The following is a 17,501-nucleotide window of genomic DNA, read 5'->3' on the forward strand; positions in this document are numbered from 1 at the left end:
GGACACAAGGACCATACCCACAAAGGTCATCAATCGTGAGATTACTGACAGCATGCCATCTACCATCTGAAATTTCACTTTAAAAATGAATTTAAGGGGACATTGGCTACAGTTGACCTTTTAGCCAGGGAACATAGAAGAGAAACCATCTATAGGTGCCTCAAGTCTCCACAAACACATAATTTTACAGAAATAAGCCTAAATTAAGCAAGAATGTCCGGTGATGTTGAAGCTTGCTCTTGAGAGGCAATCTGCATTTTAGGATGTTTGATCACATTCTTTCTCCTGCTGGATAGTTTCCTTTGAAGGAAGAGTTTTTTTTCCCCCTCTGTATTAGTTTTCTTCAGTTTGATCTGTGAAACTTCTCCACTTTAGACATGTCTGGCTTATCACTCATCTTGACTGGAGGCGTGGTGGCTCCCGAGAGGACGTTGGCAGGGGTAGAATTCTGGTTGGCTCCACGCCGGTTGGGTCCCTGAGCTCTTTTGCTCAAGGCTAGTGCTCTACCACTTTGAGCCACAATGCCACTTCCAGTTTTTGTGTGGTTAATTGGAGATAAGAGTCTCATAGACTTTCCTATCCAGGCTGGCTTCAAACTGTGATGCTTAGATCTCAGCCTCCAGAGTAGCTAGGATGACAGGTGTGAGCCATCAGTGCCTGGCCCTCTGGGTGCTTTTTATTACTTAAAAAATAATCAGGGCTGGGAAGGTGTCTCAGTGGTAGAGCGCTTGCCTTGCATGCTTGAGGCCCTGGGTTTGATTCCTCAGCATCACATAAGCAGGAAAAAAAAAAAGCTGGGGGCTGGGAAGGTGGCTTAGTGGTAGAGCACTTGCCTTGTATGCGTGAGGCCCTGGGTTAGATTCCTCAGCACCACATAAGCAAAAAAGAAAAAAGCTGGAAGTGGCGCTGTGGCTCAAGTGGTAGAGCGCTAGCCTTGAGCTGAAGAGCTGAGGGACAGTGCCCAGGCCCAGAGTTCAGGCCCCACGACCGGACCAAAATAATAATAATAATAATAATTGACCTTTTAAATGCAGGCTATTGTGTTCAGGCATTGGTGAGGCAGAACCTGTCTATAACTCAAACATCTTGGACTCAGTTACCACAAATGTTTTTGGAATATAAATTCTACTCAAAGGAAAAAGTGTGAAAAAGCACAGCAATGTAGCTTATTGGACACTAATGAAAATGAACTATGCAACTCATGGGTGGAGATGGGAGAAAGGGACTGGGAGAGAGGGAACAGAAGACATTATATAAAAGGAAATATACTCATTACCTGACTCGTGTAATTGTAATCCCTCGGTACATCATCTTTATAATAATAATAATAACGTAAATTTAAAAAAGAATATAAACTCAGTACTTTTTTGAGGTCGCGTTTAATTTTGCAGTTAGTGACCTAAGGCAACCTTTGTGTTTTTAAACATGGATTCCAACCTTACTTTCTAGTCCTGGGGTTGGAGGGTGGGAAAGGTTTTATCACTACGACTTGACTTCCAGTTAGGTGCTAGTGGCTCACACCTGTAATCCTAGCTACTCAGGAGGCTGAAATCTGAGAATCAAGGTTTGAAGCTAGCCTGGGCCCGAGAAGCTTATCTCCAATTAGCCACCAAAACACTAGAAGTAGAGGTATGGCTCAAGTTGTAGATTGCCAGCCTTGAGTGGAAAAGCTAAGTGCCAGTACTTAGGCCCTGAGTTCAAGCCCTAGTACCAGCACCAGAAAAAAGGAAAAGAAAAAAGAGAAAGGAAAGAAAACAAGAGGGACTGAGTTAATATAGTTAATATAGTCATTCAAGAGCAGACCCCCCCCCATCTAACCTTCTTCAGTTAGGCTCCCCCTCTTTTAATTGTTATTATAAAGAGGATGTACAGAGGGATTACAGTTACTTAAGTCAGATAGAGTACTATGGGCTCCATTTCTTAAAGATTCTGTCACCTCCCATAGCACCATGGATCTTTGGGCAACATTCTACATTCAAACTATAGCAGGAAAGAATGAGATTGGGCAAGAAAACTTTCAGGTTAAAATACAGGTCTGACAAAGTCTCTGCTAGCCCTGTAGGGAGCCCTAGGGAGGAATCTTAGGCTGGGCAAAAAATGTCCAAGACTTTATACTCCTGCCTTGCTCAGCCTTGGTAGGGCTTGCTGAGAAGACTCATCTCAGCTACAAAGCTGAGACAGACCCTCCTGGGTGACATGCTATAGGACAGGTGATCAGTTAACCTCCTTGTGAAGCTCGGTTGCTAAGTCCATTCTTAGGGAAGGATCTAAGTATTGTACATATGTCAGCCAGAAATATCTTTGATTATTCCAAGCAGAGGTCAGCTAATCTTGAAATCTTGAGACAATTCTTGCATTGGGTGGGATTTAGACATGATCCTAGTGGTTTCTTTGGCCTGCTTTGGCTCAGGTGATCTTAGTATTCTGTTTCTCACTGTCACCCAAGTTCCTGCTAGGCCATCTCGTGCTTTACTAGGTCCTAGAGGAAGCATTAGAGCCCTTCCTGGAGTCAGGGGTACTTGCTACTGTTGCCCACACCATGTTAGATCCCCAGTGTTGAAGAAAATGATTATGATATCCATAGCAGTCTGAATCCAGGAGCTGAACAGAAGTCAAAACTATGTGACTGAACTAGATGCCAGTGGCTCACACCTGTAATTTTAGCTACTCAAAAGACTAAAATCTATAGAGGATCCCAATTTGAAGCCAGTCTGGGCAGGAAAATTTGTGAGGCTCCATTTAACCACCAAAAAGCCAGAAGTGGAGCTAATGATCAAGTGCTAGAGCACCAGCCTTGAGCAAAATAAGCTAAAGGAGAATGCCCAGGCCCTGAGTTTAAGTCCTAGTACCAGCATAGACACAAAATAAAACAAGTAACCACAAGTAAGAAAAATGACTGAAGTCATTTTTCAACCTTTGACCGAAGTGTTCCCCACAGGAACCTGAGAAAGCAGAAACTAGCAGCCACAGCTGACAAGGGAAAGATTTAGTTTCTACCATCCTTATCTGTGCTCATGGTGGCCCTGGGTTTCCACGGGCAGCTGTGGTTGTACCAATGCCATGCTGCTTTTTCTTCAGTAAGATGGGAAACCTGCAGCCTGCCAAAGACAGAGCAGCTGTGCTGTTGTCTTCTTCCCATGTGTATTCTCCCTGTTACTCAACCTGTTTCAGGCACAAAGCCTGTTGTGGTATTTGGTTTTTGTTTTCTTTTAAGTTGGCAGTTCTTTCTGGTTCTGAATATCCTAAACTAAACGATCAAGGTTTCTACATGACCTCTATGGACAAGCTTCAGCTTTGCTTCTCTCTAGAGAGTTGCTCTGAATGTTTAGTTCTGTTTGGCAGCATTTGAAGGCTCCCTGCATCTTGTTAGTTTTAGCCAGAAAACAGGAGCATTTTAAGAAATATGCATGATGCTATTTTTGCATAAGGAACTATGAATACTGATATTAATTCCCAAACCTCATATAGTAAACAGCTTCCTGGAGCCCAGGCCTTCCTGCTTCCTGCCAGCCTTCTGGCTTCACTGCGTGCTCTGCCATTTCACAATGAAGAGACTATGCCAAAACCTGCTGGTGGACAAGTGGAAGTCAAGTCTTTTTTCTTCCTTCCCTCTTTTCCTCCCTCCCTGACCTAAAGAGCTAAGGGACAGGGCCCATGCCCTGAGTTCAAGCCCCATGACTGACCAAACAAGAAAGTGGCAGGTCCTCGGAAATAATGGCTGTATCACTATCTATTACAGGTAAGGCCTAGAAAAGGGAATTTTGACTGAAGTATATAGCTGTGGACTGAACATTGCTCCTGTCACAAGGTACTGATGCATGGCAGCCTTAAAACAACAGCCTAAGTGACCATGAACTGACACCTAGGAAACCAAGAGCTAAAATAACCCTGTGTCCCTCTAAGTTGATTTAGCTCAGGGATTTTGCCACAGTGTTGGAAAGCATCCCCTTTTATTGAGTGACACTTGGCAGATCTCTGGTAGATCCTGCCTACTCAAGGACTTCCTGTGGCAGCTGTCTATGGCACAAACTATAAGCTTGAGGAGTACTTTTCTAATGATGCAGTCTGAATCAGCACCTCCCAAACTCACCCAGCATGCATTCCCTATTTCTTGTCTTAGTTCTTTCTGAAATTATATAAATTTGTGTTATTTTCTCATAACTACTGCTATCATGAGACCCAAGAGATTCTCTTGTCTTGCCCACAACTACCTCTCAATGCCTAGAATAATAGCTAGAAACACTGCAGTAACTCAAAATTCTATTAAATTCAGACTCAATCTACTTCCCGTCTATATGAAAGTTCTACAAGCATACTAATGTGTGCCCCCTCCTGGTTTCTCTTATTTTAGGCAGAAAAATCTGAGTTTTCACACATTTCTTAGATTGTGACACATGGTAGAAATGATGTTTTTTTTTTTTGTCGGTCGTGGGGCTTGAACTCTGGGCCTGAGCGCTGTCCCTCAGCTCTTCAGCTCAAGGCGAGCACTCTACCACTTGAGCTACAGCGCCACTTCCGGTTTTCTGGTGGTTTATTGGAGATAGGAGTCTCACGGTCTCTCCTGCCCGGGCTGGCTTTGAACCGCGATCCTCAGATCTCAGCCTCCTGAGTAGCTAGGATTACAGGCGTGAGCCACCAGCGCCCGGCAGAAATGATGTTTTGTATGAGGGTGGTACCATGCATGACAGCAGGTACTTCCTGAAAGACTTTCTCTTTCAGTGCTCATAAAAATGATGCTCAGGAGTCAACTACTTTGGAAGCCCTCTGGACTGCTGCTCTTCCTCCTAAAGACTGCCTCCACATCTGGACTTCCTGTCTACACATCATCTGTGCAGTGGGATCCCATTGCTCTATGGTTGTCACTCATTTGAAGGACAGGTTTGCTCACTCACCAGCGAAGCGATTCTCTTACTTGTGGTCTAGCCAGAGACTATCACCTCTCTCTGTGATGCTGTGAGGGGCCTGTGGCTGAATGTATATTATCTGTGCCTATTTAGTCCTGATGACTCATTTCATGGCAAGGCTGTCTCAGTGAAGGAAGCAATGTGTTGGTCTGGATTCTTGAAGGCACCTTATCTCATTGTGAACTGGCCCTCTGCATAGCATTGGCCTAAGTCAATCAGTCATCATGATGAGAGGCACAGTGGAAAAACTGGGACCTAAGATTTCTACTTTAGTCTTGTGCCAATTATTGGCCAACTGTGAATAAGAGAACTCCCTTTTCCAGGCCTCACCTATAAAAGATAGTGATACAGCCATAATTTCTGAGGACCTGCCATTTTTTTTTTTTGTTTTGGTCAGTCATGGGGCTTGAACTCAGGGCATGGGCCCATCCCTCAGCTCTTTAGCTCAAGGCTAGTGCTCTACCACTTTGAGGCATAGCACCACTTCTGGTTTTCTAAGCGTTCATTGGAGGTAAGGGTCTCACAAACTTTCCTTCCTGGGCTGGCTTAGAACTGCAGTCCTCAGATCGCAGCCTCCTGACTAGCTAGGATTATAGGTGTAAGCCACTGGCACCTGGCTCTGCCACTTTTTATGGTATAGGATTTAACTCTCTAAATCTACTGAATTCCATACCCTAAATCTCCCTGTACTGAGCTTTCTCCAATTTTTGTGCCCCCATCATGGGATCTACCATCTTGTCTCCCTAGGTATTTTGCTTGGTAATAATCAGTTGGCAGGGAATCACGGGACTGTGTCATGGTAATATCCAGCTGCCAGGTCCAAAGAGAATTAGAAGGTCTAGGAGTTGAAAAGCATCTTCAAGAATGCAGGTTTGCATTCACACCTATAATCCTAGCTACTAACAGGCTGGGATCTGGTGACCATGGTTTAAAGTTGGCTGGATTAGAAAAGTCCTTGAGACTCTAATCTCTAATCAATCACCAACCAAAAGTGGAGCTACAGTTTAAGTGAAAGAGCACCAGCTTTGAATTAAAAAAAAGCTGAGGGAACTGGGTGGGGGGGAGGGGGGAGGCTGGGAAGGGAGGTGAAGGGTAAACAAAGGAGGAGGCTGCAATGCTGGGTAAGAAATGTATGCATTATCCTGCCCATGTAATTGTAACCCCTCTGTACAGTATGTTCTCAAATAAAATAAAATAAAATTTAAAATTAAAAAAAAAAAAAAAGCTGAGGGAGCCAGGCACTGGTGGCTCACACCTAGAATCCTAGGTATTCAGGATGCTGAGATCTGCGGATTGCAGTTTGTAATCCAGCCTGGGCAGGAAAGTCCATGAGACTAATCTCCAATTAACCACCAGAAAATTGGAAGAGGAGCTATGCCTCAAAGTGGTAGAGTACTAGCCTTGAGTGAAAAAGCTCAGGGACAGCACCTAGACCCTGAGTTCAAGCATCACGACCAAAAAACAAAAACAAAAAAACAAAAAAACTTAAGGGAGAATATGCTGGCCTTGAGTTCAAGCCTGAGTACAGCAAACAAAGAAAAATGAATGAAAAAAATAATGCATGTTTCCCAGAGATACTTTTATATCATTAGAATTGTTTGGAAGAATTTCTCCTGTACATTTGTTCTGTTCTGACCCCAAAAATATCAGGCCCGAACAATGTATCTTATTTGTGTTACCTTATTTACTAATGTAAATCAAGATTTTTTTCAGATGGAGATTATTGTGGATTTTCTGTGTGGGCTTTAAAACACATAACATAAAATGAACCCTAATGAAAAATTAATTTGAAAAATAATTTAAGAATAATATTTTGTGGGCCAACCAAGGAAATATGTATGTGTACTGGATATAAGGCCATGCTATGAAAATATTGTTAATTAAACTATAATGGCTGATAATGGAAGAATGTTCTTAAAATTTTTCAAAAATCATACTCTCAAGTATCCTTATAAAAGAGAAGCAGGAGAAGCTTATACAGAAGATAGCAAATGTGACCACAGTGGTAAGTATTAAAAGGATGTGGCTGCAAACCAAGGAATGCTGCCAGCCATTAGAAACACAGAGAGGCCAGAGGCAAAGAAAGGTTATCACATGCCTCTCCAGGGAGTGCAGCCCTGCCAATGCCAAGTAAACCCAATTTGGATTTCTGACCTAAAATGTGAAGACTAAATTTATATTGCTTAAAACCATCCAATTGATGGTCATTGTTACTATAGTATACCCACAGGAAACTAATATTCCTTCTTCCTAAATTTGATTGTCTTGGATCTCAAAGGTCCTCTAAAGACCCACATGGTAAGAAGTTGGTCATCAGCCTCTGGTTCTATTAGAAGGTGGTGGAAACTTTAAGAGGTGGAGCCTAACAGAAGTTAGATCATTGGGTATATGGACTTGAAGCGAATTATGGGACTCTGGCTCTTTTTCTCTTTTTGGTTCTCAGCTGCCATGTGAGTAGCTCTGCCCTACCATGCATTCCTCTCCATCCATCCTGTCTCACCACAAGTCCAAAACAATGGAGCCAGCACACCATGGACCAGGGACTGTGAGCCAAAATAAGTATTTCTTCCTTGAAATTGATTGACCACAAATATTTCATCCTAGCGATAGAAAAGTAACACAAAAATTTCCTCTTCTCTAATAAAGCCAGTCATGTGTCCTGAGCCTAGGAAGTAAAATGCTCCAATTTCAGAGTTTAATAAAAGGATTGTTTGCAAAGGGATTGTCTGAGATATAACAAATACAATTGTAAAGAACCCCAGAGCTGTACAGAGGGGAGACCCGGTAATTTCCTTGGCCTAAGAGGGAAAGAGGAAGAGAGCCTACTAGGGAGGCCAGCTGCCTAATAAGAGCTGCTGAGGGAACCCAGCTCACCTTCCTTCCCCTAGACATTGAGGCCTTGGCACAAAGTCAAATGAAGGGTAGAGAGTGGGCTAGCAGGACAAATGGCTATACCCAACAGCTCTGTACCTTTAATTCCTTCTCAGGGCTGTACACACACCATTTGGCTTAGTGACATCGAGGCCCCTTGTTTTGTGGCCTTCGTGTCTCACTATCTCTCTAGGTCTTTTTCTCTTCAGCTGTGAAGGGTTTAGAATAGAGAGTCTCCAAGATCCTTCTCAGCTGTAATGCCTATGATTCTGGAAACCTACTAAATGCCTTCCCAAACTAGGCTGATGTGAGCCTCATGTCCTGACAGCTGCTTATTTCCTGAAGTCTATCCAGGCCATTTTCCATTACGTACATATTAGTATCTGCACGAGCGTGCAATGTGTGCTTGCTGTTGAGCCCTTCTGGGGGAGGAGCAAATTGTGCCCACATGCACTCTATTCACACGTCACAAGCATGCTGGAAAAGATAGCCAGGAAAAGCAGGCCTATTCTGAGAGCCGACTCTAAGAGGCCAGGAAGCAGAGAAGGCAAGTCACTTACCCATCAGCTGGCCAACAGACAGTGGGCACACTTCCTTAAGACCCCAGAGCACCTCAGCAGCTGGCTGCAGCTGGTGTAGACCTCAGTCTGGCCAGCAAGGAGTCAAGCAAAGGCCTGCCAGCCACAGCAGTCAGCTGCTAGCAACCACACAGATGGTAATAATTAGCCAGAAAGTTAAACCATGGAAAGTTCCAAGGATCCAGGAGAGTCCTAAGTTGCATAATAAGAGAGCTGAATCCTCCCTTGTTTCCTTGGGGCATTTTGTTTTGTTTCCTGTCTGACTTTTCCTGTCTGCTAGGATATCCCTAGAATCTCTGTTTAAAAATAGAAGCTAGATGCTGATGGCTCACACCTGTAAACCTAACTTCTAAAGAGGTGACTTCTGAGGATGCAGTTTGAAGACAGTTCGGGCAGGAAACATATTGACTCCAATTAACAAGCAAAATGCCAGAAGTGGATATGTAGCTCAAGTGGTAAAGCACTAGCCGTGTGCAAAATAAAAATCAGTAGAAAGTGAAGCTGTGGTTCAAATGGTAGAGCAATAGACTTGATCAAACAAAAGCTCAGGCACAATACCCAGACCCTGAGTTCAAGCCCCAGAACCCACAGCAATAAAAAACAACAACAGCAACAAAATACCCTCTTATAAGCTGACCACTGGTGGTGGTTCATGCCTGCAATCCTAGCTATTCAGGAGGCTGAGATCTGAGGATCATGTTTCAAAGCTAGCCCTGGCAGGGCAGTCCGTGAGACTTTTCAGTTAAATACCAAAAAACTGAAAATGGTGATGTGGCACAAAGTGGTAGCCACTAGCTTTGAGCATAAAAGCTCAGGGACAGCACCCAGTTCCCTAAGTTCAAGTTTGAGGACTGGCACACAAAAAAAGAAAAGACAATTAAGGGACAGCAACCAGGTTGAGTTCAAGCCCCAGTACTGGCATAATTTTCTTTCAGCTGGGCACCGATGGCTCACATCTGTAATCCTAGCTACTCAGGTGGCTGAAATCTGAGGATCTTGGTTCAAAACCAGCCCAGCTCTTCATCTCCAATAAACTACTCTGAAAAAGCCAGAAGTGGCACTGTTGTTCAAGTGGTAGAATGCTAGCTTTGATCAGAAGCAGCTCAGGAACAGCAACTAGGCCTTGAGTTCAAGACCGAGGACTGGCAAAAAAAAAAAAAAAAGAGAGAGAGAACGAGAGCCGGACACCAGTAGCTCACACCTATAATCCTAGCTATCCCTAGCTACTCAGGAGGCTGAGACCTAAAGATTGCAGTTCAAAGACAGCCCAGGTAGGAAAGTTCATGAAACTCATATCTCCAATTAACCACCAGAAAACCAGAAATGGAGCTGTGGCTCAAAGTAGTAGAGCGCTAGCCTTAAGCAGAAAAGCTCAGGAACAGTGCCTAGGCCCTGAGTTAAAGCCCAATGACTGACAATAAATACATAAAAAGAAGGTAAGAATAAGAACTTTATCCTCATTGCCCCTCTAGGGCTGCAAATATAGTGTCAAAGCCTTTCTTTTCTTCTGTTATCTCCAGTGCCATGTGTCCTATGCGGTCTTTCATACACAACAGGGTTTCCTCCCTTCCTCCCCCAACTCCTAGTCATTATACAAGGACTTTCCATAATTACTGATGGGCCCCAAGTAAGCATTGCTTTGTAGGGTATGATTTGGAGGTGAGAAGGAGGCCTAAAGAGGACCTAAAAATCCCTTCTCAATTTTCTCATTTCTAAATTCCATTGTCATTTGTTTCCAGTGAAATGGTTTGATTCTTGGTATAAAAACACCCACATTTGGTCATGTGTGTTTGAAGATCACCCAGTAATTTAAAGGATGAGGAAGGAAGAGGAGTGGGAGTGGGAGTGGGAGAGGCTGAAAGCTGGGTGGGAGGGGCCGTTAGGAAGGAAAGGACAAAGGCTGAGCACTCAGAGAGAAGCCATCAGCTACCGCTATAATTCTAGCTATTCAGGAGACAGATCTGAGGACCATGGTTCAAAACTAACCTAGACAGAAAAGTCTATGAGACTCATCTCCAATTAACCACCAAAAACCTGGAAATAGAGTAGTATTCCAAGTGACAGCTAGTCATGAATAAAAGAAGCCAAGGCTCTACCTTGAAGACCCATTATGACCTGTGCATTCACACATGCACTTGCATGTATGCGTGCATGCACATGCACATGCGCGCAGGTGCGCGCGCGTGCGCGCGCGCACACACACACACACACACACACACACACACACACCAAGAATTTAAAAAACCAAGCAAGTTTTGCTGCTACAAACTGCAAAAGTTATTGCCACAGTGCAGAAGTATTGATTACAGTCATGGTAAGGTGGAGGAGACACTAAGTGTGTGTATGTACTGGGCACATAGGGTTTATACTTCTGGAAGCTTCAGGATATATCCCTCATGAATACAATAAGAGCTTCTGAAGTTTCAGTTTCACAAAAGTAATAAGAAGACCATTTTGGGTTCTGGGAGTCGGAGGAGATATGGGAATGGGGCTCAGCAGAAGACTACAGATGGGATGCTGTCTGTCTTGTCAGTGACTAAGATCCCTAAAGGAAGGAACAAAAAATCCCTAGATCTAGGGAAGCCTCAAGAGTGCATGGAGAGGGTTAGGAAGACAACTTGCCTCACTGTTTTATCTCCACTGGCCTGACCTCACCACTTTCTTGCTTAGAGGCATTGACACCATATATCTATTGTCAGGTACCTTAGCATCTCCTGGCCCCTTCTCTCAAATGCTTATGAGGGTCCCGTTTAAGTCTTGGTGCCTGGAATCCATGCTCCCTCCTTCAGCTTTCATGCTCAGTACTCCTCAGACCGACAGAAGTGGCTTAAGTCTGGGAAGAGCAGGGGTACTAGAATTCTAATATCAGATAAAACAGTCTTGAGTTAGAATGCCAATTCAGGACACACAGCCATGTATCTTTGTGGACACTGCTACCTTCTCCAAACATGGCCATCCTCACGAGCAATTGGGGAAATTACAGGACTCCCTGACAAACAGTCCTGGGGACTACCCACATAAGATCGCATACAGGGAGTGCCTCTCCCAAGGCTGGGCCATGAGGAGCTGCAGTCATGGATTTATATCTGCCCTGAGCATATATGTATGTGTTCACTTGACAAACTGATACATGCCAATTTCAAGATACATATATATGTATTTTTGAAAGATATGTGCAATATATAAATATAAAAATATAGTACATAATTATATAATGTATATTATGTACTATAAAAATGGATACATAGCATCTATCATATATTATACATCTATAATGTACATGTTATATTAGATATTATATACTAAATATGTAATGTATATGTCATACTATAGTATATATAATAAATGCATAAAGTATAAACATATTTATACTTGAGTTTGTATATATGTATCAATATTGTGTACTGAAGTTGAACCTATAGCCTTGTCTACATTAGGCAAGCATTCCTTCACTAAGATTTATCTCCAGGCCTTTTTTCTTTTAAAGGTGGGGATAAATCCTTAAGCTCACTCTCTATACCCATGCTAAGGATTGAACTCAAGACCCCAACTATGCTAGGCAAGCACTCCAGTATGGAATGCCATCCCCAATCTGAAATCATTATTAATTTAATACAGAAATTTGTTCTTTGCAAGGGCCACAAGATCCTTTTATAAGTCATAACCTCATTATTTACAAAACATAAGCTATATCTTCCATATAGAAATAGATATGATACCTGGTCGACAGCATTTGCTCACTGAAAAAAGAAAAATGAAGAAGAAAAAGAACAAGAACAAAAGCAGGACACTTTCTCTTCTTGTTATGTGCCCAGAATGATTTTGGCTGATGTGTGGCAGAGCTGGGATGTGTGTAAGCAGCTAGATGATGCTCTCTCATTGCACTGAACCATCCTGGAGCAGGGTGAGCACTTATGAGCTGGGGCTGAGCACTTGTGGAACACGTGGGAGGCCCCGAGTTCCATCCTCAGCAATGCAAAATAACATGACAGCATCTCACCTTGTGGCTTAGGCCTGTAATCCTAGCTATTCAGCAGGTGGAGATCTGAGGATTGAGATTTGAAGCCAGCCCAAGCATGGAAAATCTGTGAGACTCTTACTCCAGTTAGCCACCAAAAACCCAGAAGTGGAGCTATGCTCAAGTGGTAGAGAGCTAGCCTTAAGCAAAAAAGTGACAATGCCCAGGCACTGAGTTCAAGCCTGAGCACTGGTTCAATAATTAATTACTTAGTGACATCATCTCATCCATGAAGTCTGAGGGATGCGACATGGAAAACAGCCTGAACCCCACTTATTCATAGCAGTACACTTCCTTCCACAGAACATTCTGTCCTGGCCCTGTGACCCTGCTCCTCCCAGCCTTTCCTCAGCAGCATCCTCTGCCAAAATACACAAAAGACCCTAAATCCTTCTTACTTCTGTCAAACAAGGCTGCCCAAGTAGTCAAGGCCCTGTGGCTGAGACTCAGGGGACTGGGGTATCCCTTCTCACAGTCACCACTAATTGGATGAGTGCTCATGGGTAGGCCACTTATTAGAGTCTCTTTCTTTTTTTTTTTTTTTTTTGGTCCAGTTGTGGGGCCTGAACTCTGGGCCTGGGCGCTGTCCCTCAGCTCTTCAGCTCAAGGCTAGCGCTCTAACCACTTGAGCCACAGCGCCACTTCCGGCTATTTTTCTTTTTGCTTATGTGGTGCTGAGGAATTGAACCCAGGGCCTCATGCATGCAAGGCAAGCGCTCTACCACTGAGCCACCTTCCCAGCCCTAGAGTCTCTTTCTTTAGATACCTCACCAGCAGAGTGGGGACCATGCCCACTCATGCACTAACCTATGTATTACACTCAGTCAGTAAGTAACTTGCTATCATTAGCAGAGATCTTTAATAAGCTACTCTAATCACTGCTCAGACTGTAACTGGAAACTCCTCCCAGAAAGGCCCTGTGAGAGAAGACTGCACAGGAGGCCAGGTTATCATATATGCTCTCCAGGGTGCTATACTTCGTATGTCTCCACATTACAGGACAGGATGCCTGAAAGGGAAGAGTTGGCTTCCTGAGCCAGGCTGCCTTGAGTGGACTCCCCGGGGCTGATGATTACTAGAGGAGGCAAGGGAAGGGCCAATGCAGAGTGGAGACAGGGTGAGCTAGAAACCCATCTGCCAATCAACTGTACAGAAGCAGTTATTTTCAGTCTAGTCAAAATACCACTCTGTCCCAGGTCAGTATTTCTGCAAATGAACATTTCTCTTACAACTGGGAACTTCAACCCACAAGTGGGATAGGGCTTCTAAGTGAAAAAAGAAGCTGAAGCTTGGTGCTGGTGGCTCACACCTCTAATCCTAATTATTCAGGCTGAACTCTGAGGATCATGGTTCTAAACAAGCCCAGGCAGAAGTTCCGAGACTGAGACTCTTGTCTCTAACTAACTGCACACGTGCTTGTGCCAGTGCACACACATGAGCGGAGGAGAGGGGAGAGGAGAGAAGAGGAAGGAAGAGAGGAAGAGGAAAGGAGAGGAGTCTGGAACATGCATATTGAGCCTCTCCCCAGAATCATTTCAAAGAGCCACATGGAGCTGATGACATCACATTTAAGAAGCATTTCTTTTTGCTTTTGCTATCAGCTGGGGCTTAAACTCAGGGCATATGTGACATCCCTGAGCTTTTTGCCCCAGGCTAGTGATCTAACACTTGAGCCACAGCTCTACTTCCAGCTTGTGAGTGGTTAATTAGAGACAAGAGTCTCAGTCTTCCTGACTGAGCTGGCTTCAACCTCTCAGCCTCCTGAGTAGTTAGGATTTTTTTGGGGGGGGTCCAGTCGTGGGGCCTGAACTCTGGGCCTGGGCAATGTCCCTCAGCTCTTCAGCTCAAGGCTAGCGCTCTGCCACTTGAGCCACAGCACCACTTCCGGCTTTTTTTCATTTTGCTTATGTGGTGCTGGGGAATCCAACTCAGGGCCTCATGCATGCAAGGTAAGCGCTCTACCACTGAGCCACCTTCCCAGCCCCCTGAGTAGTTAGGATTACAGGCACGAATCATCACTGCCCAGTGAAATGCATTTCCTAAGTGACATATGACCAAACCCTGCTTTTCTAAAGCTCAGTCATGTGTTAACATCTCTTATAGAATGTCCAAATCCTAACAAGGCACTATTAGATATGGGGTTAGAGTGGTACTGCAGAGGGAGTACTAGCTACAGAGGGAGGCGTGGGTTAGAAGATCATGGTCTACACCAACCCAGGGGAGTAAACATCTCTCTAAAAAACAAAGCAAAAAGGTTGGGAACAAGGCTTAAATGGCATAGCAAGTGCAAGGCTCCAAGTTCTGACCCCACTCCTTCAAAAAGGCACTATTGGCACCCCAGAACTCTGGATCTTCTCAGAAGAGGCCCTTCAACAGTTGAACTACACACCATAGAAACTGGGGGGAGTGGGACATGCAAGGAGGCAGACTTATCAGCCAGTTTTATAGATGAGGAAACTGAGACAGAGGGCAATTGTTTAGACCTACTCTTTGCCAAAAGATTGAGAAGCAATTCTCTAAAGCCATCCAGTTTACCAATGCGGAGGCCCAGATTCAAACTCCAGTCTTCCTGTTTCCTGAGTCTAGCAGCACAGACTCCATGGGGCCTGAGTTCAACTCCCTCTTTTGCCTTTAGCCTTTGTGCCTACAGCCTCAGGGCAAAATGAGACCGCTGATAATGCCTACCACTTGTGGCCTGGCACAGGGCCAGTTCTGAGAAAGGTTCCTTGCTGTATGACGATCCCCAGCGAGCACCAACTGTTTCAGTAACTTCCTCTCGTTGATTGAGCCTGACAGAGACCAATGCAAGACAAATGTGTGGCTAATGGAGCAAAATGTGTGCTACAAATACAGGCCAGTCTGGGGGCCAGTAGCTCATGCCAATAACCCTCAGCTCAGGAGGCTGAGATCTGAGAATTGCAGTTTGAAGCAGACCAAGGCAGGAAAACCCACAAGACTCATATCTCCAATTAGCCAGAAAACAAACACACAAACCAAAAGCAACAATACAAAACAAAAAGCAGAAGTGGAGTTGTGGCTTAGGTGGTAGAGTGTTAGCCAAAGACAACACTCAGGCCCAGAGAGGACTGGATGTCAAAAACCAAACCAAACAACAAAAACAGATAGAAAAGGCCCCGGGGAATAGTCACCAGGTGCACTGCCCAGGCTGGGCCTTCAGCCACAGTCGGCGGGGAGCACATTTGCTAAGGAAGCCAAGGTCACAGGCAGGATTCTGGGTGTACCAGATGCCCCTGCCACAGACAGAGGCTTCTCCCAGCTCCCACCACAGCCCTGGTGCTGCAGGGCCCTGCCAGGGCTGGGCCACAGGTGGATAAACAGTCCCCCCTCCCCTCTTCTCCCCGCCCCCCCTCCCAGTCCCAGGCAGGTGTCCTTGGCAGGGTGTGGGATAGGCTAGGAAAGCCTGGGCACCATCCAGGCTCTGGTCCATTCATTTTTTACTCCACCAAAGGCAAGGCACGCCTTTCCCCAGGGTGGAAAGGGAGGGAGGTGACCCAAACACCGGGGTCCAGACCCCCCTTACCCCTAACCACGCATGCTGGCCGGCAGATCGGTCCTACCTCGGTGGCTCAGTGGCCCCGGAGCCTCCTCTACTCCACCGATGGGGCCACGCGGGCTCGCGGAGGCCAGCCTGGGGCCGCTGGGCGCCAGGAGAAGGAAGTTTTGTGACTTCTGGCTGCAATTCCACAGGCCGGGCAGGAAGCGTCCCTGGGCGCGGGCTAGGAGAGACCCGATGTCCCGACGTGGGCTCTGGGAGGCGCCCCCACCGCCAGGCGCCCGCGGGATTTAAAGCTCTCCACGCGGGGCTTCCGGCCAGTCCACACCCGTCCTCCTGCCCCGGCTTTTCCTTAATGGATCGTCAGCCTCGTTCCCTACAGGCTGCAGTGCAAACGTTTTCCGCGGTCTAAACTTGGCTTAGGAACACTCCCTCCCTGGGAGAGAATTCCTCGTGTTACCACGTTCACGAGAGAGAGAAGGCGGGGGGGGGGGGGGGGAGAGAGAGAGAGAGAGAGAGAGAGAGAGAGAGAGAGAGAGAGAGAGAGAGAGAGAGAGAGAGAGCGAGCTCTCCTCTAACTGAATTCCATTTCCTTCTTTCTTACTGGATTCCTTCCCTTCTCTCTCCTCCCCTCCCTGCTTCCCAGCTTCCCTCAAAAATAACAAGGCCAGTCAGAGGACTCATGCCTGTAATCCTCACTACTCAGGAGGCTGGGGTCTCAGGATCACAGGTCAAAGTCAGTTCAGGAAGGAAAGTTTATGAGACTTACCTTCAATTAACAAGCAAAAAGTCAGAATTGAAGGTGTATGGCTCAAGTGGCTAGAGAACTAGCCTTGAGTGGAGGAGCTAAGGGACGGAGTACAGGCATAAACACAAAACAAAATAATAATAGCCAGTACAGTATTCTAGTATAGACATCTCTTAGGTGTAGCTCCTAGGTACTGCCTAGCTCTGTCTTCAGAGGCTCACAGGTCTTCCTGAGTGGGTTAAGCTAGTTGTTATCACATCATGAAACTAGTCACAGGTATAATCACCTCACATTGAACTGCAAAGATAGAGCTGAAGTAGTGATGAAAATGCAGGTGAAAACTAAACAATGTACACTTAGAAGATTGGAGGACTGCAAGTTCAAGGCTAGCCTAGACTGAATATGGAGAGCCAGTCTCAAAACAAAGTCGAAAAACACTTCATCCAGAGACACACCTTGGGTAGGCTTGTAGATGAGGAAACATTTGGATTGTTATCACAGCCAGTATTAAGTTGAACTTGACCAAATATGGGACACTGATAGAGTGCCTTACCATGCATGCCACTTCTGTTGGTGGCCTCCTCAGGTAGGCACCAACTCTAGCACCACAGCTATGCTCTCACTTCACATGAGAGGGGGTTTTCAGAAGTGAATTTTGCGACATGACTTGTCATTGTGATCAGAGTCATTTTTTCAAAGATGTTATACAGGGCACTCGTGGCTCATGTTTATAATCTTAGCTGAGAACTGAGAATACAACTTCAGACTCAACCAAAAGACAAATCCAAGAGATTCTTATGTCCATTTAATCACCAAAAAAAGTGGTAGAAGAGATGTGGCCCAAGAGGCAGAGGATGGCCTTCAATGA

General features: G+C 45.2%; 1 pseudogene; it reads right to left on the bottom strand.

Annotated features, from left to right (window-relative positions):
* Positions 1-206: 206 nt before the first annotated feature.
* LOC138823004 (thymosin beta-15A pseudogene) lies at positions 207-566 on the bottom strand (annotated as a pseudogene).
* Between the last annotated feature and the right edge of the window lie 16,935 nt (positions 567-17,501).

Source organism: Dipodomys merriami, unplaced genomic scaffold (assembly GCF_024711535.1).
Source record: "Dipodomys merriami isolate MVZ:Mamm:240054 unplaced genomic scaffold, mDipMer1.0.p SCAF_12, whole genome shotgun sequence".
NCBI lineage: Eukaryota > Metazoa > Chordata > Mammalia > Rodentia > Heteromyidae > Dipodomys > Dipodomys merriami.